Source organism: Lissotriton helveticus, chromosome 3_2, assembly GCF_964261635.1.
Source record: "Lissotriton helveticus chromosome 3_2, aLisHel1.1, whole genome shotgun sequence".
Lineage (NCBI taxonomy): Eukaryota > Metazoa > Chordata > Amphibia > Caudata > Salamandridae > Lissotriton > Lissotriton helveticus.
The window spans coordinates 381047131-381071799 of record NC_136062.1 but is presented as its reverse complement, the minus strand read 5'-3'; positions in this window follow the sequence as shown (position 1 = coordinate 381071799).

Genomic DNA, 24669 nt, shown 5'->3' with positions numbered 1-24669 from the left:
ACTCTCCCTGTGCGAGACACACACAAGGGACAGGTTGCACTCCGGGAAAAGGGAAGGGAACAACAAAAGAATGAAGTTGTTGTGAAGACACCCCTCTAGGTCTGGTCAATAGGCAAGGAGTTCTTCGATGCACAACGTCATTATGAAAACACAAGGATAAACTAATTGGACTGGATTGTGAGAGCACCTCATCTGTCTGTAATAGGGAATTAAGGGAAACACTCACAAGATTGCCCACTCTGTGATTGCCTGACAGTCTCTGCTGTTTCTTTTTTTGGGTAAACTTCTATAGCGTTCTGAAGCTGTTCCACCACAGCCCAAAACAAAGAGAAGGCAGGATAGGTAGGCGTCTCAATAAACCAGTTAGTTACCGTCACTACTGGCGAGTAAAGAACGAAGTTCAACAAAAATTAAAAAAGCGATATACGCAACAACAGGTTCAAAGAATAGGAGTAATGAGGCAGTAGACAGATTAACTAGCACGGCCGTGCTAAAGTACTATGTCCTACCTCCTCCACGCAAGGAAGGAAAGCGTCCGCGAACCCAGCTCTCGGCGTCCAGGCAGGAAGGAAAGCGTCCACGGCAACCAGTTCTCGGCGTCCTCGGCGTCCTCCAAGCGGGAAGGAAAGCGTCCGCGAACCCAGCTCCCGGCGTCCAAGCGTGCAGGAAAGCGTCCGCGGCAACCAGTTCTCGGCGTCCTCGGCGTCCTCCACGCGGGAAGGAAAGCGTCCGCGATAACCGGTTCTCAAGGTACTAAACTATACAAGCTCCGTCAAGACTACAGGAAGGATTGACAAGCACCCGGCAACGTCAGGGAGGTGCTTTTATTGCTGCACCCGGATGCGAGTTCCGGTTTGCCAGGACCCAGGGCATTCTGGGAGTTGTAGTGCAGCAGCGGTTTCGACCTCGTATCGCCCAGTGCCTACATTTGCTGGCTGTAAGCGCTACAGAACCCCCTCTCAAGGACTGCCGACTCGGCGGTCGACCAGGCTTCCCCGGATGTACCTGATGGAACTGCGCTACCAAGTCAGGGCAATGGAGGTTCTGCTCAGGTTCCCAGGTCCTATCCTCGACCCCAAAACTTTCCAACTCACTAGGTACTGGACCCTTCCCCGGTGCAACCTAGAATCCAACAGCTCTTGTACCTCATACTCCTCCAAACCCTCCACCAGCACTGGGGGGGGATGAACGGGTAATCTAGTGTCCACGGGATAGGGTTGGAGAAGAGATACATGAAAAACGGGGTGAATGTGCCAGGAAAGAGGGATAGCTAATTTCATTGCTACAGGGTTGATGACCTCTTCTACACTATAGGGACCAAGGTATTTAGGCTTCAGTTTATTAACACCCCGGAGATGTACATGTTTATTGGAGAGCCATACCTTGTCCCCCACCTGGTAGACCGGTTCAGGACTGCGTTTCTTGTCAGCAAATCGTTTTTGAGAGGCTTGAGCAGCCGACAAGTGATGTATCGCATCGATTTGAACTGCCTGTAGATGCGCATGATGTTCCTGAATGCTGGGCAAATTAGATGTCACCGGCCATTCGAAGGGGAGAATGTTCGGGTGATACCCCAGAAGGCAGAAGAACGGGGAACAACCCAAGGTGGAGTGTCGGTGTTGTTATACATGAACTCCGCTAACCACAGGAGGGTGACCCAGTCCGCTGGGTTTTGCAAGGTAAAACAACGCAAATATTGTTCTATGGTCTGGTTGAGGCGTTCCGTTTTGCCGTCCGTTTGAGGATGGTAACTCGTTGAGAGCCTGGCATCGATGGCCAAGGATTAGCAAAGGGCCTTCCCAAAACGGGACGTGAATTGCGACCCCCTGTCCGTAATGAAGACGCTTGGGATTCCATGAGCTCTGACGAGATGCTGAAGAATCACTACTGCCAGTTCAGATGATGTTGGTAAGCCATCCAATGGCACGAAATGGCCCATTTTGGTCAAGTGGTCTACGAGTACCAAGATTGCTGTTTTTCCCTGACATACGGGCATTTCCACAATGAGGTCCATAGAGACCGTGTGCTACGGTTTAGGGGGAATGGGTATAGGACGGAGTAGACCCGCAGGTCTGGTATGTCTCGCCTTGCTCTGGGTGCACACTGAACAGTTCCTGACGTATTTCTTTACGTCGTTTCTTAAGGTAGGCCACCAGAACGTGCGCTCGATGGTGGCTATAGTTTTGTACACACCCCAATGTCCTCCTAACACAGAATCATGTGCCCAATTGAGTACTTGCATCTGTAGACCAGGGTCAGGTACATACAAGGCATGGCGGTAATACAAGAGGTCGTCAGTCTGTGACCGCCATTGGGGCTCTTCCTGGAGCCAGGCCGGGACATCGACCTCCGTCAATGACACCTTGATGTCCTCGAGAAAGTCCGTGGACGTGAGCAAGGCAATGGTGCTTTCGGGAAAGGACCCTTCAGACAAAATAGACGGCGGTTCCATATGGACTGCTGACTGATGTTCGGGGGTGTCTTGATTCCGGGAGAGAGCATCGGCCTTTCCGTTTTGTGGACCGGGACGGTACTTGATGACGAAATCATAATCCGAGAAAAAGAGAGTCCATCGGAGTTGTCTTGGTGTGAGGGCCTTAGCTGTTTTCAGGAACAATAAGTTCCGGTGATCAGTGTAAATTTCGATGGTGTGCCGGGCTCCCAACATGTAGTGTCGCTATTCTACACATCCTCTTTTGATAGCGAGCAACTCTTTGTCTGTGATGGAGTAATTGATCTCACTCGGGCTGAGTTTCTTAGAGTAGAAAGCTACTGGGTGGATCTGTCCTGTTGTGGGGTGTTGTTGCGATAGGACCCCTCCCAAGGCATATTGAGATGCATCGGTTTCCAAAATGAAGGGAAGATGGGCGTCAGGATGGCGCAGGATGGTGGCTTGGGTGAAACGTTCCATGAGGGCTCGGAAAGACTGTTCGTCTTCATCACCCCATACAAATGGAACATTTTTCCGTAGTAGACTAGATATGGGATGGATAATCCTGGAGAAGTCTTTTATGAAGCGCCTATAATAATTTGCAAAGCCTAAAAAGCTCTGCACGGATTTGACGCACTGCGGGGTTTTCCAGTTCGTGATGGCTTCTACCTTTCCATTCTCCATCTGAAAGCCGTTGGCGTTTATCACGTATCCTAGAAAGGACACCTCGGTTGCATGAAAAAGGCACTTTTCCAGTTTGGCGTACAACTCGTGTTGCTGTAAGCGCCCCAATACGTCCGTGACGTGTTGCACGTGTTCCTGGAGGGTACGAGAATAGACGAGAATGTCGTCGATGTAAACCATGCATATGGTATCCAGCAAGCCCCGTAGCACTTCATCCATAAAATACTGGAAGGCAGCAGGGGCGTTGCAGAGTCCAAAGGACATTACCTTATACTCAAAGAGGCCGAACTTGGTTCGGAAAGCCGTCTTCCACTCATCACCCCGCTTGACCCGGACTAAATGGTAGGCCCCACGAAGGTCCAGCTTGGTAAAGTAGCGGGCTCCCTTTATCTGGTCCATCAATACCGATATTAAAGGAAGGGGATATCGGTTCTCGACCGTGATGTTGTTCAAGGCCCTGTAATCGATACATGGTCTCAACTCGGCACAGTCCTTTTTCGGAATACCTTATACTCAAAGAGGCCGAACTTGGTTCGGAAAGCCGTCTTCCACTCATCACCCCGCTTGACCCAGACTAAATGGTAGGCCCCACGAAGGTCCAGCTTGGTAAAGTAGTGGGCTCCCTTTATCTGGTCCATCAATACCGATATTAAAGGAAGGGGATATCGGTTCTTGACCGTGATGTTGTTCAAGGCCCTGTAATCGATACATGGTCTCAACTCGGCACAGTCCTTTTTCGGAATAAAAAACAAGGACGAAGAAGCAGGAGATGTGGAATGACAGATGAACCCAGAAGCCAGATTTTCGTCGATATAGTTCTTTAAATACAGGCTTTCTTTTTCAGTGAGAGCATAGACGCGACTGCATGGAATGGCCGCCCCCGGAAGAAGGTCTATGCAACAATCGTAAACCCGATGAGGGGGTAACCGGGTGGCTTTCTGTTTGTCGAAGAGCGAACGAAAGGCCTCATAGTCTTCGGGCAGGGTGGTGGCGCTACAAGTGTGTTCCGCAGTACACGACATAGCCAAGTGGTGAGCACCGGGTTTTTTTTCTCCTTCTGATGCTAAGGGGGGAAGAATGCGGCAATGTTCCTTACAATAGGTCGAGTTCAAGGACACAGTACGTGCGGACCAGCTCACATCAGGGTCATGTAGTGTTAGCCAGGGCATACCTAGTGTTAGGCGAAACTGAGGAGCCGCAATCAAATCGAATTGGATGTACTCCGAGTGTTCCTCGTGCTGCATATGCAGAGGCAGGGTATGCTTTATTACAGGTCCCGAGGTTGAAGCGGACCCATCCACAGCCTTCACACTTTCTGTTTCCTCCTTCTTCTCCCAGGCGACCCCCAGAGAGGCAGCGTAGTCTATGTCCATGTAGTTTCCCGTTGCTCCTGAATCCAGCAGGGCATCCACATGGGTGACCTTGTCCTCCGTTATCAACAAAGTCACTAGCATGTTAATATGGGCCACTGCGGGCATCATCGTATTGGCGAGGAGTGAGGAGATCGATGTATGTCGTTCGTCCAACCCAGTGATCTCCGTCTGGTTCGGACTCTTTAGTTTTCCGACGTCTCTTTGGTCCCCATGACGGCAGGTTTTCGAGGAGCCGGGCTTCTCCCTGGTTGTTGGGCCCTCGACTTGCATTCCCTTATGAAGTGTCCTCCTTTGCCGCAGTAAAGACATAGCTTCATCTTTTGTCTTCGATCACGTTCCTCTGATGAAAGGGGACCTCTGATCCCACCGATTTGCATTGGTTCGGTCCCGTCTGTGCTTTTGGTGCTATCCTCTGCCGGGGGTTTTTGTTTGGGATACCATCCTCTTGCCTCACTCCTGTTCCGATCTCCTCTTCTTTCTAATAAGGGATGGTCTAATTGCACCGTGAGATCGATAAGTTCTTCGCAAGTCGCTGGCATCTGGACTACTTGAGACAGGACGTCTTTCAATTCGCTTCGGAGACCTTGGTAAAACAATGAAGTCCTTTTGTCTTGAGGCCAATCTGTTTCGACCACGAGTCTGTTGAAAGACGTGATATAAGATAATAGGTCCTGTGACCCCTGGCGCAGCGTAAGGAGTTCCTTATCCAAGGACAACATGTGTGTCTTGCGGTCAAACAGTTTCCTCAGGGCAGAGCAGAAGTTGGTGAACTGATGTAGGACCGGATCATTTTTTTCCATTAAGGGTATCGTCCAGCTTGCGGCGTTCCCACCCATATAGGACATCATAAACGCGGTTTTTGCAGCGTCGTCCTGGAACACAGCAGGTTTGCAAAGAAAGTGGAGTCGGCACTGGTTCAAAAATGTCTCGAATTTCCTGGGATCCCCATAAAACCGTTCAGGAGGGGCTAGAGGGATACCGGTGTTCTGTATCACGTGTACCGTTGGAGTATGGTCAGTGGAGGACGAAGGTATGGCAGTAGGGGTAAAGAACCCACCCCCTGATGCAACCGGGGGAGAAGGAAGGGGTACTGTATGACCGGGTGGAGGGAGCGTGGCTTCCCTAATATATGACCCTGCTCCCTGACCTTTTCGTGCCACGCCAGCGACTTCCCTGCGCATGGTATTCATTTCTTTTTTCAGCTCTTGATTCTCCAATCGAGAAGCATGCACTTCCTGCTGAAGTACGCTAAAGCTCGCAAGCAGTGAGGCTAAAGCCTCACTCGTGTCCATGGTCCAGGCTCGGCGTGTCTCCTTGGGCTTGTCAATCTGTCGTGGTTAGCAGCGGAGAGGTAACCCAAAAAAGAAAACACACAAGCCACTAACCTTAGGTATATAGCCAGCGGGGACCACAGCGCGATGAGAGTCTTCCCAGTTCCCAATAGCACCTACTCTCCCTGTGCGAGACACACACAAGGGACAGGTTGCACTCCGGGAAAAGGGAAGGGAACAACAGAAGAATGAAGTTGTTGTGAAGACACCCCTCTAGGTCTGGTCAATAGGCAAGGAGTTCTTCGATGCACAACGTCACTATGAAAACACAAGGATAAACTAATTAGACTGGATTGTGAGAACACCTCATCTGTCTGTAATAGGCAATTAAGGGAAACACTCACAAGATTGCCCACTCTGTGATTGCCTGACAGTCTCTGCTGTTTCTTTCGTGGGTAAACTTCTATAGCGTTCTGAAGCTGTTCCACCACAGCCCAAAACAAAGAGAAGGCAGTATAGGTAGGCGTCTCAATAAACCAGTTAGTTACCGTCACTACTGGCGAGTAAAGAACGAAGTTCAACAAAAATGAAAGAAGCGATATACGCAACAACAGGTTCAAAGAATAGGAGTAATGAGGCAGTAGACAGATTAACTAGCACGGCCGTGCTAAAGTACTATGTCCTACCTCCTCCACGCGGGAAGGAAAGCGTCCGCGAACCCAGCTCTCGGCGTCCAGGCGGGAAGGAAAGCGTCCGCGGCAACCAGTTCTCGGCATCCTCGGCGTCCTCCAAGCGAGAAGGAAAGCGTCCGCGAACCCAGCTCCCGGCGTCCAAGCGGGCTGGAAAGCGTCCGCGGCAACCAGTTATCGGCGTCCTCGGCGTCCTCCACGCGGGAAGGAAAGCGTCCGCGATTACCGGTTCTCAAGGTACTAAACTATACAAGCTCCGTCAAGACTACAGGAAGGATTGACAAGCACCCTGCAATGTCAGGGAGGTGCTTTTATTGCTGCACCCGGATGCGAGTTCCGGTTTGCCAGGACCCAGGGCATTCTGGGAGTTGTAGTGCAGCAGCGGTTTCGACCTTGTATCGCACTGTGCCTACATTTGCTGGCTGTAAGCGCTACAGTAGGATAAATTGGGACCTTTTAGGACCTTTTAGGATAGTGCAAATTCTGCTCAACATTGTCAATCGTGTCAATCGTGATTGCTCTCCCACTTATTTCCTCACTCAGGAGGTTGTATCTGTACAGTACTTGGAAGCAATCCTCCTCTTACAAAGATGGACAGATACTGCTTAGGTCACCAATTTCTTTTCTGACCCACGTGGCACTGTTTTACTGATTTGGAACCATCTCTCTGTTTACCCCTGTTTTTTGTCTACACACACAAAGCACCTCACTGCTTCTCTCTATAGGTTTATGCTGTGTAACTGCCTATATATTTTAGTTTCCCTACCCCCCCCCCCCCCCGACTGGACCACACATGACTGTAATGTAGACCATGCAGGTAAAACTCTACCTTTTCCCCCTGACACTTTCCACTTTCCTTCTCCTTCTGCCCACACTCTTCCCAGACTTACAAACCTTTATAGCAGCAGTGGCTGCTCCACAGGGGGCGCCAGGGCGTTGGCCCACCACTCTGGCACGGTTTGCTTAGAATGTACATCTTTTACATGAAAACAAATGATCTCATGGATCGTTTATTTGAATGTAAAAGCTATAATATCACATTGCCAGCACCTGCGGCTCCACTGGCTGTATTGCGCATGTGTCAGGCTGGGGCTGATACAGTCCAGCCTCACACATTCACAATTCATATCTGACAGGCTACACTGGCATAAGGGAATGAAGCATGCTTGAGGACAGAGTTTCAGGGCTTGCCTATCATGCCCCTTCCTACCCTATCAGAAGTCGGAATAGAGAAATAAACTCCCGGTTCACTTTATCATACACAGATTGACAGAAGTGTCATCAAACATGTTTTCCATGGTTTATAGTTACTATCAGAATATGTATCACCCAGAACATATCCCTCTATTAACGTAGCCAGAGATTATAACAGGTCTAAAACACCCTGTTTTCATGTTCCATAAACATTCACAGGGAAACATTGAAAACTATACTAACTCCCAATTTATTAGAACGATCCAGCAAATTGTAAACCATGAAGATGGCATGAATTTGATTGCACAGTTTCTCGTGTGGAAGTAAATGTCATACAAAACATGTTCTTGTATTAACATGAGCAGGACATACTACACACATACTCATCGCTCCTCACCTCCTTAGGCCTGGGATGTCCTGCAGCTTTGAAGGAGCGTGGGGCGGGCTGCGGGCAGCTGAAGACAGGGCGACACTGGGGCCTGGCTGGGCGAGGCTAGCCACCAGAGCAGTGCCAGGCAGGGGCTAATACTACAAGAGAGCTGTACTGCGCAGTGCCCACCAAATATTTAATTAATTAAAAAAGGCTCAGGCAGGCTGGCAAGGCGTGAGCACAGCGCACTGCACCATAATTAATTTTTTTAATAGAGGCCCCTGTGCCGAGCCCGAGGCAGGTCACACCGTCCGTGGTGTGTGCTCACTGTTTATAGGCTTGCTTGCCTCTGCTTCTGCTGAGACTAGTGAGGGGCCCCTGGAGCGTGGGGGCCCACTGCAGGGGCCTGTGTTAATAACCCCTACAATTAAAGGTGAAATAGGGAAGTGTCACGTCACCGTCGTGGTGTAGGCGCGCACAGATTATAGACTTGGCTCTGCCGAGAGTGAGGTGGGGGGCTGGAGCGTGGGGGCCCCGTGAGGGGGCCCCTGGAGTGTGGGGCCCCCCTGTGGGGGCCTGTGTTATTATGCCCCTGTTATTTAATGTTTAAATAGAGGCTGTCACCGTTCCCTGCCATGTGCGCATTGTTTAATTTAGACTTGCTGCCTTGCTTGCAGCAGTCTTCCTCTGCTGGGAGTGAGGGGGGCCACTGGAGCGTGGGGCACCCCTGGAGCGTTGAGCCCCCCCGCACTGCGGGGGCTGCGTGGGCCTGTGTTACGCCCCTGAGAAGCTGATCAATAGAATGAGTACTGTGAAGATGTTGAAAAGTTGTTGAAATTAAAAGACAAATCTTTTAATGTAGCCTGCAATAGGGAAAACACATTGGGGCATATTAACAAGGAACAGGAAAAATTAACCCAAAGGGCGCTTAGCATTCATTTTTTTAACGCCTGTTATCGCTGGTTAATATCGCCTGGTTGTCGCGTTATTAACAACGCTCACCGCCTAGGCGATAAAAAATCCAGCAATAGCGGCATTTTCGGAAGTTATCGCTGGTAATGCAGCAATAAGACTACAAGGATAGGGAGATCATTGTAGATAGCTCATGGTGGACTTAGCCATGTAATCCACCTCCCGTTGGATTACATGGCTAAGTCTGAAAATTAGCAGACGTAAAAAAGCAGCGTTAACCGTGGTTAGTGCTGCTTTTTTTGTCTCTAACAGGGTTAGCGTGAAGCTTGATAATACATTTCTCCTATTATTTTGCTCTGGAACACCCACTTTGCATCTCATTAGAGATGCAAAGGGAAGCGTAGTGAAAAGTGGTGCTAACATGCGATTTTGCATGTTAGCACCCTGTTGTTGATCGGGCGATATTTTTATCTCCGCTTCTTTGGCTTTTAAAGACAAAAAAGTGGAGATAAAGCCCTTGTTAATATGCCCCATTGTTCTATATGAAGGAACTCAATCAGGCACATAATGATGAGAAGAGATCAAACCGACTCAGACAATGTGAATGCCATAAAAACACATCAAAAAGAGAGAAAGAAAGTGGTAGGAAGGTGAAGAGTAAGATTTGCGCTAGCATGGAGAAACAGCAATGTTATGAGTGTGGCAGCACAAAGCAATTGGCAAATGAGAGCTCCAGCCTTCCAGGAAATGTAAAAACTGCTTGAAATTTTATATAAAGGACTGTGAGTGGCAGATGAGCAATGGAGAAATAGGGGGGGCGGAAGCAGTGGGCAAAGGGAAATTAAATGAAAATGTATCTTAAGTCGGGTTTGGGAGAAGGGATACAGGGGGAAAGCAGTACAAGAGGGACAGAGCAATTCGGAGCATGGAGGGACAGTACTTGACAGGGGAAGGAGCACACAAGGAAGAGAGGGGGAAACACAAGCACTCATAGAAACTCAACCAAAAGGAAAAAGTGTTCCTTGAAATTGGAAGGATACAAGTGAGCCAATCAAACGTTTGGAAACAAGGCTGCGCTCCAGGGGAAAGACAAACAGAAAAAAATAGCACCTCCTCCAATTAGAACCAAGCCAATGACAGTGACAATAGGGCCACTAAATGATAAGCGACGGGCAGGCTCTGAGCCCATTGCCAGTTTTCGATATGGTCCACAAGATGTTTTCTCTTGTGGTGATACATGAAATGGGCAGTTTTCAATGAGGAGAAGACAAGTTTTGAGCATATTTGTTACAAGAGAACGCGCAAAAACTCTGATATGTGACCAAGATGTTTTTCAGTGGCAGTTTTATTGGCTTCTACCCGCAGGTCTGACGTATGTTAATCCACCTCTCATCCTTTGAAATTCTTTCAAGAAAGCAGGTCCTGCCATTAGCACATGGAGACTGGAGGTAATGTAATGGAATGGAATGTGTACTTATAAAGCGCACTGTTAGCTGAGGAGGATCGAAGGCAACGGGTTGGGACATACCAGCTACATTTGTTCTGCAATGGTATAGGCCCCAAACAGTGCAGCGCCTTGAACACGACGCAGAGGGATTTGAAGTGAATCTTCTGCAAAATAAGGAGCCAATGCAGCTCCGCGAGGGCCTGAGAGGAAGATGATTGGCGAGGGCGCCTCAAAGCCAACTTGGCTGCCGTATTCTGGATTCTCTGTAGTCTCCCAATTAAATACTGAGGAGGTGCAAGTGTTTGTTCTTTGTCTTCCTGAACCATAATACCCAGGGTAGGCCGGATTTAAGAGCCTCGCAGACCAGCAAAACGGGTGTCTCGGCTGCATACCATTCTCGTAATGACAAAACTATCAGCCTGTGGCAGCCAGTATATTGTCAAGTGATACACCCCATCATACCTGCATCCCACAAGGGAGATTACCTATTAGCTCATCCGGTGCAATGTCATGTAACCTGTCATGAACAGGCTCGCAAATATACCCTGAATGTAAGAGGGCATAGTGCTTGAACCCAAGGGTTGGGGATCTTCCTATACGCACCTTGCCCAAAGGTCATAGGGTGCTTCATGGGTTTAATGTTAGCTGGAAGTCTGCCGTGTACCATTTCCTGCATGTTCTCTTGCACTCCTACCTTTTTCTACCCCCACTCCAGCTGTTGTGAAGGAAGTGCCATTGGCTGACATTCATTCACCTTTTAAATGTAGCATGAAGTCCTCTCTGCACCCACCTTCCCTGGCTGCAACCAGTTTCTGCTACTTAGCCTGTGGCCTGAGGAAGGCGAAAGATCTTAAGGTTTGGTATTCACAACTGCAGATAACCCTTATTGTCCCTAAATCCCTATGTGGGAGGAAGGGAATACACACTGCACTGCCTCAATAGGGAGCAGCGGATAACAGGAAGAGGTCAACTGACTACTTGGTAAAAGGTAACATCAATACTGATGTAACAGTCTACAGGCGTCAAGTTATCCATAGGTGTGTTTGGACCTTCGCTTAGGCATTTCTTTGCACAAAGATGCGGTCACGAGCCCCAGGCTGACCATGAATCTTGGTTAAAGCCACAGGACACAAAAACGAGAAGTCAGATCAGCATTGGCTAAGAATCAGAGCCACATAGGAAGGAGAAGGAACTATTACGGGAGAAAATAAAATAAAATGGACAAAGGGTAAGTAAAGCCCTAACTACGAGAGAACTGAAAACAAATAACAAAATAAGCTCCTGTTGTTCTACGTGCGATGTGTCTACAATTCAAACACACAACTCACACTCTCCCAGTTATTGCATGCCCTTTAAACAGAACGAGACAGAAACGGGGGGCTGGGAATGCCTCGCGCTGTTTCTGACATGTTCTGTCGTAAGTGCATGCATTTCCTGAGAGAACTCCCCAACAAGATGAGAAAGAGGTGGAGATAGCGCCCAGAGGGTGAGTACACTGGGTTACCGCTCGCTGGCCCCCTCCTTGCACAATGACGTTTCTGAATTCGTCATAAAAGTTACACAAGAACCTATTTGTCACTTTGTATTTCGGAAGTGTGTCGCCCTCTTGGGGAAACTGATTGGCCACTTCCTCCCCAAACCAGCCCAACCCCAGCACGATTCCAGGAGCTCCCCCCCCCCCACTGTCTACAGCTATGAATACCGAGCTCACCACGAGAGGCCACGTAGAAATGGACATCAAACAATCTTCTGTTGTGTGGAGACATTGGGACCGGTTCACAAATTCCATTTTGTAGTAGGTAAAGTAGTACCTCGGTAGTACTACAAAATGCAGTACCATTTAGAGAGGCCAAGGACTGGATGTGCATGCAGTCTGAATACCTTTAAGACACACTGACACACACTGAAAACAGCACTGCCTTTAGCTCAGAGGCAAAGCTCTTAATCATACCATGTCAAAACCATCAACCCAGATACCTAAATGCGACTCGTTTCAAACTAGGCGCTATACAAAAACACTATGGGGGTCATTAGGATGAGGGCGGACTTTGTCCGCCTGCCATCCTATCGGATAACGGGACCGCCCGCCATAAGGGCGGGGGGTCCTGTGGGGGGAATTAGGATGCGCCCGCCACAGTGGCAGGCGCTTCCTGTATTTTTTTTAACAATGCGGCGGGCGGTGCTGAATGCACCGCCCGCCGCAATGTCAAAAATACATGTTGTGCATTTCAAAGCACAAAGTGACAGGCACTGCGTGGTGCCTGCCATGTTGTCCTTTGAAATGCAGAGAGGTAATATAGGCACCCCCCATGTGCACCCCCCATCCCCCAGAGTCCTTGGGGGCCCGCAACGGGCCCCCAAAGTAGACCCCGCATGCCTTTACGTGGCGGCATTGCCGCCACGGAAAGGCATTGGAAAATGGCCATGGTAATATGGCTGGGGGTGTCTGATAGACGCCGCCACCATATAAACCCGCCCTGGTCGCAAGGCGACAGGGGCGGAAAAGCGGCGGCCGGTCTTTCCGTCCGCCGCGGACCCCCCAGCCATATTAATATGGCGGGTGGTCATTCGGGCAAGGATGGCAGGCGGATCGCCCCCGCTAGGCCGTCGGTGGCTACCGCTTGCCTGGCGGGGGCGATCCACCCGCCATCCTAATGGGCCCCTATGTTGCATGAAACGTCAGTAATACACCATCTGGAAAAGGCGAATATTCTTGCAAAATGACAATACAAGATGTACTACAGCACGTGAAACCTAAAAAAGGACTGCATCCGTGATAGGAGTACTACACATTAAATGGTTTCACACTCATTCTAGAGAAATCGATCAGGGTTTTGGTTGCAAAGGTTGAATATTGGGCCTTTTCAAAGTCGGTTTTTAACTGACCACTTAAAGCCCTGCTGTCTGTGCTTCTGCCCTAGGACGCACTGACTGCCCAGATGCGACATGAAAGTAATTGACATCTGTGGCAGACAGTCACTCGTGGACCGTCTCCCGGCTGAGAGATTATATGGGGGTGTCCGACGCTATAAACCCCCCCCCTCTGAAAATATCCTCCATCCGGAGTGAGTATATTTACACCAGGACCTGCGTCATTATCAGGGCACAAGTCCTAAAAAAAGAAGTGGGGTGAAGCTGACGTCACAACAGGAAGTGACGTCATGAAAGGTGGCTTGCACCATCAGACTCATTGCCTCCCCTCGCTCACCCCTTAGATGCGATTGCATCAGAGAAGCCTGCGCGTGAGCCGTGTTCTTAATGAACTCCGATCTCGTCCCAGAGAGGCCAAAGAGTGAATGTGTGGCTCCATTTGCTCCAGTTATCGAGCTCTCGGTAAAATAAGTGGGGGTACGCCGTCCACCCGCGTGGTACCACGACTCGAGCCCTGGTCATCATATTCCCTTCTGGCGCAGGGCACAGTGCGTTTTCATGTGTCTGGTGGAGTTTAAGTGAAGTGATTGAAGCCGCACACATTCTGTCCTGGGTGCCCTGCTACCTGAAAGAAATGTAAATGTGGGCAACTGATCACTTAGAAAATCAGAGTGCTGTTTGGGAGCCAGTATCAGCTCTAATGGATATCAACCTCCGAGGCTTCACGGTGACAAAATTGTTCTTTTAGGAGTTTCTTGTAAGGCTGTTACTAGATCTGGAATGCATTCTTCTAACGAAAACATATAAACACGGTTCACAGTGGTTTCAGTCTAGATGTGTATTTTTAAAACTATAACATCGGAAAATACTGCCAGCATTACAAAATTGAGGGGCAGATTTAAAAGCCCATTGCGCCACTTTTGCGTCACTTTTCCCATGTTAAAAGTGACGCAAAAGTGGTGCAAAGGGCTTGTAAATCTGCCCCTGAATCGTTTAGTACATTTTCAGGAAGTCTATCTTGTTCTGTAATGCATTTTTTTCAACTGTGGCAGCAAATTCTATATTATGTGTCATACATTTTTTTTAACTAATGCTTTATGTATACATAGTCCTTTGTGTTACTGGCTGAGACCTTGAGGCGCTATTTCCCAGTGTGCCAGACAGTATTCAAATCAGTGACCCATAGACATCTAAACTAATTATAAGAAAGGGAGTTTTCCTGACAGATAACACCCTGTCCCTTAACCTAACCCTGCCCAGCTCTGACCCACTCCTAAAAAGTGCACTGCCCTCTCCTAAGCCCTAAAAACTACCCTGACTACCTATTCCCCTCCCCCTGCCCTGAGACCTAATACCCTAACCTCTCATTAAAAAAACTACCCCAACACTCCCCCAGCCCTGAAAACTGTCCCTGACCCCCAGCCCTGAAAAATAACCCCCCCAGCTCTGAAAACTAGCCCCAAACCCCCAGCCCTGAAAACTACGTCCAACTCCCATCGCTGAAGACTAGCCCTGAATCCCCCGCCCAGAAAACTACCCACAAGCCACCCCTAGCCCAGAAAACTACTCAGACCTAAGCCCCAGCCTCCAAAACTACCTCCGACCCACCACAGCCCAGAAAACTACCCGACCCCATCCTACAAAACTAACCCCGACTCACCCCATCCCACAAAACAACCCCGATCCACAAAGCTACCTCCAATCCACACCTATCCCACAACTACCTTGACCCACCGCCCAGCCAACAAAACAACCCAGACCCACACCCCAACCCACAAAACTACAGATGAACCCCCAGCCCACAAAAATACCCCAACCCACCCCTCCAGCTCCACTTACCTCACAGCAGATCTCTCCCTGCTACTGTCCAATGCTACCCGTAGCCCACAAAAGATTCCCGACTCACCCCAGCTCACAAAACATCTCAAACCCACCCCCAGCCCACAAAACAACCACCGACCCCACAGCCCACAAAAGTACCCCAACCTACCCCCAGCTAACAAAACAACCCTACCCACCCCAGCCCACAAACATTGCCTACCCCAGCCCAGAAAACAACCCCGACCCGCCCCAGCCCAAAAAAATTACCCCGACCTACCCGCCCAACCCCACTAACCTAGCTTCCTGAATCCGTCTGTCCGTTCTGCAGCTAGACCGCGCATATACCTTAACCACACCCATGCGTGCTTAAGGTAAATGTGTGGTTATGGCATACATGGTAGGGCTTGCAGTCAGAACACTCGTGGTTTAAACCACGGTGTTCCAACTGTTTCCCACAAACAACTCATCAAGCTTCTTGAGCAAAAAACCTTCTAGAATCGTCCCAGTCTGGCTTCCACGGCAATCACAGCACTGAGACCGCTCTCATCGCAGCTGCAGATGCCATGCGATTTCAACCAATAAGAGCTCACAGCCTTGATCCAACTCGACTTCCTAGTAGCGTTTGACACAGCATGACACCACACTCTGATCACCAGGCTACACAACATCGGTATCCAAGGAAATGTCCTCAGATGGATCGTCTCATTACTCATCGGAAGAACCCAGAAAGTCAGCCTAAATCCATTTAACTCTGAATCAAAGAAAATTATCTGTGGTGTCTCTCATGGCTTATCTCTCAGCCCCACCCTCTACAACACCTACATGATACCCTTGGCTACCATTATCAGAACCCACTGGCTCAACATCATCTCATACGCACACGGCACTCAACTTGTCCTCTCTCACTCCAAGGACCCGGCCACCACCAGAGGCAGATACCACAGGTGCATGATGAGCATAGGTAGCTGCATGAGAGAGAACTGCCTGAAGCTCAAATCTGACAAAACAGAAGTCTGATCTTCAGCAAAAACTCTACCCCCTGGAACACCTCCTGATGGCCCACAGAACTAGGACCAGCACCCTCCAAATCCGATCATGGCAGAATCTTCGGCATCATCTTCGACAGCAAGATGACTATGAAATTCCAGATCAACGTAGTCTCATCAGCCTGCTACCTCACTCTGTGCATGCTACAAAAGATGTTCAGGTGGCTCCCCACGAGCTAGACGCACCGTCACACTAGCACTCATCACCGGCAGACTGGAATATGGCAACGCCCTTTACTATAGGACCTATACACACCTCATCCAGAGAATACAGGCCATCCAGATCACCGCAGCCAGACTCATCCTTGACCTCCCCTGACGGACACACATCTCCCCTCACCTCAGGGTACCTCACTCGCTCCCAGTACAGTGGAAATAGCAATTCAAACTTCTGACCCATGCATACATAACCTTTCACAGCCTAGGATGAGCCTACATAAACCACCATTTGTACTTCCACCAACCTGCCAGACAACTACACTTCACATCCCTAGCGCTCACCCACACTCCCCGCATCACCAGAAGCTCACGCAATGGACGTTCGTACTCCTACCTCACAGCGAAAGTCTAGAACGACCTCCCCCTGCAGCTCCTTACCTTCCCATCTTTACCAGAATTCTGAAAATCTCTCCAGGCCTGGCTATTGGAATTGTCCCATTGCATCCTGCAAGTGCCTGGATACCCTCTCGGGGGATTAGCCGTGCTGAACAAATTGGCTGATTGAATGATGTGTTCTTTTAAAAAATGATTTTGGGCGGTACACATAAACAGAGGACATGATCCAAAAATATTCCTGCTAATCCTACGGCTTTGGGCTACATTTTGAGAGGGATAAAGTGTCTTAGATTTGTGAAACAGACTTACAGGCAGCAGAGTTGTTTAACCATTGGCAGTGAGAAGTTCTACTACAAAATCCATATAATTTATTGTCCAGTTTTATAATGTAAATAAAAACAACAAGCATGCACATCTAAATTAGCTGTATGACAAATAAAGCATACAGCGGCTAAGAAGGAGCTTACAAAATAAACCCCGGTCATTTGATTGTCATACAATGACTAAAAACATTAATGTGACTCTGAACCTCAATTGTTTAAAACTATCATTAGGCATGCTATAATATATTACATTAATATTAGTTGCGAAATTACTTACGCATTTTTACAAGGTGGAGCTGATGTATCTCATAACATTTATATTTCTGTGTACAGAAAGTGCACATAACCCTAAGAATTGTGCTTATCGATATTAAGCATGGGCGGATTTTGCAGATTCGCAATCCGCGAATTTGCGGATTTGCGTATTTGCGGATTGCGAAAATACGCGAAATCCGCGAATTCTCGCGGATTTGCGGATTTTTTGGGGGGGGTGTGTGTTCGCACGGGTTTCTGCAAGTTCGCGAGGGTTTTGTACAATTTCGCAAATTGCGAACTTACTTGTCGGGTCGCCAGTTTTGCGAACTTGTTGTTTCTACGTGCCCAGCCTGTTTGCTAAGCTTTCTTCATCACTGCCACCCTCTGTCACCACTGGCACTCTCTTTGGTCACCCATGCCACCCTCTGGCTCACCCATGTCACCCTCTGTGTCATCATATCACCCTCTAGTTCACCAGTGTACATTATTGGGGCAAAGCAAAGCACTGCCATCCTCTGTCAACACTGGCACTCTGGTTCACCCATGCCACCCTCTGGCTGGCACACCCATGCCACCCTCAGTGTCATCACAACACCCTCTGATTGACCACTGAGTGAACAAACACCTGATAAGTGCTTTAAGTTTTGCAAACAACAACACCTGCCCTGCCCCAACTGACATTAATGAAGGCTGGCACCTGCTTGTCTGCTCCCTTTCCTTTTTGTTGCAAATGCAATGTAAATAATTTTTTTTAACAGGATGCAATGGCATACTTGTAACTATTCTGTGACTGTCAGAGCAGGGTCACACAATAGTTGCAAGTAGGCAACCGGATTCTGGAGGGCCCCTTCAGGAAGCACTACAGGTAAATGGTTACAAATGATGAGCTCGAACTTTTGCACCTGCTCGTTCGTTTTGCTTTTGCAAAACTCGTTTTTCGGTAATTTCGCCCTATTCGCGGGGCGCGTCGTAGTGCGAACTGGCCCGTGGAGGCCGCGAACTCGTGCGAGTTATCTCAAGGTTGAGTATGGGCGCCGCCATTTTGTTTGCGTGACGTATTTCCGTTTCTTCCCGCTAAGTGTAATCTCGCGCGACTCGCGCCTTGCGAATACAAGTTCGCACGAGTTCGCGAGAGAAATCGCGTGCGAACTTACTTACGCGCACGTGATCGGGCCGCCATCTTGTTTTTCATTCATTCCTATGTGTCTGGGTATGGTGTTTCTATCCTCTCTATATCTCTGCCATCCTTTGCTTGTTTTAATATTTTGTTGATCTATTTAACTTATTTTCTATCCCTCTATTTTGCTAGATCTATATTTTTGTGTTTTAGGCTACTTTTGTTTACTTTTGAACTACTTTTTTAAACTTTTATTTCCTTCTTCCCTACTCTTATTCTTTTTCATTTTTTCTCTTCTTTACTGCTAACACCTGCCCAGAACATGGTCAAGACAGCTGTCAAGCTGCCCAAGACGGGCACCGCAGCCCGTGCCCGGCTCCCGTGTGGTCGCTTGAGGGCGGAAATGGTGGTGCCCCGGGAGATCTTCAGCCCTGAGGAGGTGGGCGCACTTGTTTTTTATGTGCAGCGCCGTCTCCCCAGGACCATCGCGGCAGGCGGCAGGATCGCTGCTGGTTACACCAACAGCCAGGAGCGACGGAAGCGGTGGGGGCAGGTGTGCCGGGCCCTTTTTAAGATCACGGGGGTCCAGCGCACCTACAATCAGGTGACCCACCGCTGGACCGACATCCTGGACCGAGAGCGTGACCTGCTAGACGTGCTGGGAGTGGAGGTCCCCGGGCTTGGTGAGTAGTAGTAGCAATTTTTTCATTACTCACTACTCTGTTTTTTCTCCTGCTCTATGTGGCTGTGTTATATTGCAAATGTTTGCTTTAACTTTTTTACAAAGAGCAATAATGCTGCTGGTGATTACATTGATAGGAGAGGTAAATTACTATTTCAAAATCTTCTGTGCATTTCAGGTGCACTGTTCTCCTTCTCTGTGCCGGTGCCACTGCTTATTTGTTTTCTATTTTGTGTTCATTTAATTGGGCTGAGTAATGTATGAGTGTATTTTACAGAACTGCGTAATGCTAGACACAAAGGGGCAGATTTACAAGCCCCTTGTTCCACGTTTACACTGCCTTACCTGACGCACTGCGACGTAAACGTGGCGCATCCCTGCGAGTCATGTACAACGTGATGCATCTAAGGAGATGCGCCACGTGAAGGCCTGGGCCTGCGCCACAATGGGTGCGTTCCCACGCAGGGGGGGGTGGGGGGTGCCGGTCAGGCAGATGTGTGCCTCGCAAAAGTGCCTGCGTGAAATCTACAAGATTTAACGCAGGCACTTCCGTGACGCTGCTATGTCAATTCTTTATGCCTGCTTGCTTGAAGCAGGCGTAAGGACTGATATGGTATTTGAGTATTATTGGGCAGCCCTGAGCACTGCTATAGTTGCATCGCGCCCGCGACGCGACTCTAGAGATGCGCCCCTATTTCGTCACGAGATGCGTCACGCATCTGCCTACCCTTGCGCCAGGGTTTGCCGCATTGTAATAGCGGCGCATCTGCCGTGACGCAAGGTTAGTTTTGCGTTACGCATTTGTTCTGGTGCACATCTGGAGGTGTCCAGCTCAGAACTCGTAAGTATGCCCCTAAGTGTCAGATTAGCAATTACCTGCGCATCCCTGCAAAGTGTGCGGCACGCCAGCACCACCCATGGTGCGCCGTATTTACAATGCGGCACACCATGGTCCCAAAACGTCACCGAAGCGTTACGCATCGGTGGCGTAAAGGCGGCTCATTGATGGAGTTGCGTTGCAACGATGGCGCTGCTCCAGCAATGCTGCGTCAAGCCGTTAGTCTGCTTCATGCAGGCGCAGGGTTTCAGTGACGCATCATTGTCCTAAATGACTGATTGAAATTTTATATATTCCCCATAACCACTTTTAGCATGCTTTCCTGCGCAGGAACGCCCTCCCTTGCGATGGAATGCTCCCTAATGGCGCAGGGTTTTAGAATGGGATGCATCTCCCATATGCGTCACGTTGTTAATATACGCCACACCATGGCGCCTCTCTTGTTGTGGCGCTGCGTCACAAAATTGACGCAAGAATGGAGCAAAAGAGCTGCAAGGGGCTTGTAAATCTGCCCCTAGAGTAGAGGCTCAGGTGCAGTCCTTCCTTTGTAGCCCTCTTTTTGGATGAAATAGTAGGTTCTTGTTCTTTCTAAATGTTTGATTTGGTTGACAAGGACATCGGCAAGCAGCAATCATCAATGTTTTCTGTTATTTCTTTCATGTTGTACGTCAGGTCCGCCCAGGGGCAAGCGGACCGAAAAATCTGATGCAGCAGTGGCTCCAAAGGAGGAGGATGCAGGCCAGGGCGGCGAGTGCTCCTTTGCTGGCCCCAGTAAGTTTTCATTTAAATATAGAGGACCTATTGTTGTCCAAGCATTCCTAATTTAATTGTTTCGAAATAGTGTTTAGATAGGAGCAAAATCAATAATCCTACTGTTGCAGGGACAATTCTCCACAAACCGAACTATGGACACCAAAGACCAGAGTAATAATATTTCAGAGTGGCGTGTTTGGCACACTGTATAAATAAACCTGGTAGTGTCAGCAGCACAGATTCCTCCTTTCAAAAATTGCAAAACTTTTCGCTCAGTCACTCTAGTCTGGACTCTCTGGAGGAAAAACTACAGAGTCAATTCAAGTTTAAAAGCTTTATTAAAAGTTTAAGTAAACACATATATTAAAATAAAGTTAGTTGGAAATGGAAAAGTGCTTGGTGCTGAGTTGATGAGTACTGGATTGGTACACATTTCTTGTGGTCGAGCCGAGCTTTCACCTGGTTTCAAGTTGATGTTCCTCTTGTCCTTAGAAGTCCAGTTTCTGTCTGTTCAGAGAAAAATAGTGTGTGTTAAAATTAAGCAAGCATTCAACAATTGTGACAAAAAAATTAAGCAAGACAACAGCTTTCCCTGGAAGGAGGGACATTTACTTTAGACTAGAGTAGACAGTCAATTAATTTTTCTGTTGTTTTCACATTTTTTCATTCATAGACCAAATACTAGTGGAGTGGTGTAATCTAACATTCTTAAATCTACTTTGTAGGTGGAACATCTGGTGGCGGGGCCAGCTCGGATGTGGTGGTCATCATTGACTCGGAGTCCGAGGGTCAATCTGGGGAGGAGGCAGCGCTAGAGGAGTCGGACCAAGAAGAAGTACAGACTGTGAGGAAGGAGACAGTGGCGGTGGCGAGTACAGGTAAGCTGGATCATGGTACTATCTGACTCTTAGATAGGATATGATGTGTATCCAGTGGTGGCCCAGTGACAAATTACAATATGGTAATTACAGCAGGCTGGGACCGAAAGACAGATAGAGGCAGAGACAGAGAGAGAGGAAGACAGAAGGAGAGAGAGAGAGGGAGGGAGCCAGAGGGAGGGTGAGGGAGGGAGACAGAGAGAGAGAGACAGCGAGGTAGAGGGAGACAAAGGGAGACAGAAAGAGGGAGACAGAGAGAGAGAGAGAGAGAGAGAGAGGGAGGGAAACAGACATATCGCCTGGGCCTGGTGCAGATGATACGGTTGCTGGTGTGGTTAACGGCTCAGAGGAAAAATCACTCACTTCTGCCAGATCTCTTTCATATGAAAGAGCACCAAACCAAGGATACAAGTGAGTTGTGGGAAGGGAAATGGTGATTCAAGCGCCCCTCCCTGCGGACGCCCATGATACTGGCCTGAATAGTTTTGTACTGCCCTGGCTAGTTGCTAGTTGTACTGTGACACAACTTCCTGCTGAATCATTTTGTGTTAATCATATTCTTAAAGAGCATTGCTTACAGATTATGTCTTTCTTTCTTCATATAGTTGGCAATACTAAAACCTCCAAACCAACGAGGAGTATGCTGGCTGTACTGGCCCGGCAACGGAGGCTGGAAGCAACTGTTGCCGAATATCGGCGACTGGTGGAACTCGAGGGGGATGACACGCACTCCAGTGCATCAAACTTAACATCGTCTACATCCTCCTCTGTTACCCCACGTTCTGCCGGTAAGCACAGTGCTCCAGCGAACCGGAGCCGTGCCGGAAGACGCCACCGCCGAGCAGCAAAAGCTGCACCTCGCAGCACTGTTAAAGGTCGCTTGCGCCGTGCACTCCGCAGAGTGTCAGACCTAGAGGCGGAGGTCCAGAAATGGCACAAATATCAGAATGTGGTGGAGGGCCTCCGCCTAGATCAAGCCATCCTCCAAGAAAAGTATGATGCCCTGGCCCAAAAGCATGATGCCCTGGAGGCCAAACTTAACAGCTTGCATCCCTAGAGTGTCCCTTGCCCCTTTTTTTGAGACTTTTGGGGGGTGGGAATTGGGAGTTGGGTTTTTTGGGGACTTTTGAGGACTATTTATTTGTTGGGGTTAGGGAGGGTCTTGCGGGAGATTATCTGAGCATACCTGTTTTTTTACTACTTTTGAGCTGGGTGGGTGGTGGTTTTGCAGTAATTTCATTTAAATGAACACTGTCATCGTGTTGGTTCACGTGCAATAGGCCAAATGTTTTCCTAAGTAAATGCCTGTCACAGAGTTTGTTAATTCAAGAGCCCTAGGACTTTACTACCAGTACCACTGTCACTCTCTTGCCTCTCCGAACACTCCATTATACTACCTCCCATCCAAACGCTTATCTTACCTGTAATTTGTGTTTGAGGGCTGGCTCCACCTGGAATTCACAGAGTCCTAAAGCGTTCTGCAGCAGGGCCACAACTGGAGTTTCCCGGCGTGGATTTTCTGCAAAACAAAAGCAATCAACATTAGAAATGTGGCAGCGGTGCTCACACACCACAAAAACCTAGAAGCCCCACAGACAGCACCCCTAAGACAGGCAAGCGAGCAATGATAACGCCTAAACGTTCACGTGCAATAGGCCAAATGTTTTCCAAAGTAAATGCCTGTCACAGAGTTTGTTAATTCAAGAGCCCTAGGACTTTACTACCAGTACCACTGTCACTCTCTTGCCTCTCCGAACACTCCATTATACTACCTCCCATCCAAACGCTTATCTTACCTGTAATTTGTGTTTGAGGGCTGGCTCCACCTGGAATTCACAGAGTCCTAAAGCGTTCTGCAGCAGGGCCACAACTGGAGTTTCCCGGCGTGGATTTTCTGCAAAACAAAAGCAATCAACATTAGAAATGTGGCAGCGGTGCTCACACACCACAAAAACCTAGAAGCCCCACAGACAGCACCCCTAAGACAGGCAAGCGAGCAATGATAACGCCTAAACGTTCACGTGCAATAGGCCAAATGTTTTCCAAAGTAAATGCCTGTCACAGAGTTTGTTAATTCAAGAGCCCTAGGACTTTACTACCAGTACCACTGTCACTCTCTCGTCTCTCCGAACACTCCATTATACTACCTCCCATCCAAACGCTTATCTTACCTGTAATTTGTGTTTGAGGGCTGGCTCCACCTGGAATTCACAGTGTCCTAAGGCGTTAGGGGACTCGTCAACGTAAGTTTCTTCATTGTGCAGAATCCAGGCATCAGCATTATGGGTAATGGATAGGGTGAGTCTGGAGGAGGAGGACTCAGGATAGACGACCAGGACTGAGTTCTTGTCAACTAACTGTTGTGAACCTGAGGAATGCTGCGGCATCAAAATCAAGACAATTCTGTTGATGGGCTTGTTGTTTTATTGGTTGATTACAGTTTTGTTGGGAATGTGATGAAGCACTTGCTAAAGAAAGACAGACACACAGGAATAAAAGTGAATAAGGAGGACTATTTACAATTAATGAATGATTGAGTCATTTTCAGAACTCGCTGTCAGGGAAGCAGAACTCGTCCTCATACTCTGCTAAATCATCAGTCGGCGTTACTTCTGGTAACTGAGGAGAACTTTCCTCAGGTAGGGCGGTGTCCTCTTCTTCCTGCGTGCATTCTCGTACTCTGTAATCTGGTGGTATGAAGTGCTGGTTCATCTTTATCAAGGTGAGCCGCTCCACATTTGCGGGCAAGAGGCGGGACCTTTTGGAAGTCACAATGCCACCAGCAGAACTAAAAACACGTTCTGAGGACACGCTTGCGAGTGGGCAAGACAAGTAATTGATAGCCAGGTTGGTGAGCTCTCGCCATATTTTTCTTTTCCCATGCCAATACGCCAATGGGTCCTCAGTAATATTGACCTCTGTTGAGTCATCCAGATAGGCCTGCACCATTGAAAGAATGTCCTCCCGGATTCCTGTCCTTTGCACTTCTGTGTCCTTTCTAGGACCAGGAAACCCTAGCTGAGTTAGCCAACTCGCTTCAGACATATCGCATGCGCCTGGTGTAGATGATACGGTTGCTGGTGTGGTTAACGGCTCAGAGGGAAAGTCACTCACTTCTGCCACAGGCACAGATGCAGCAGTGTTTTTTTGGGACGCCTG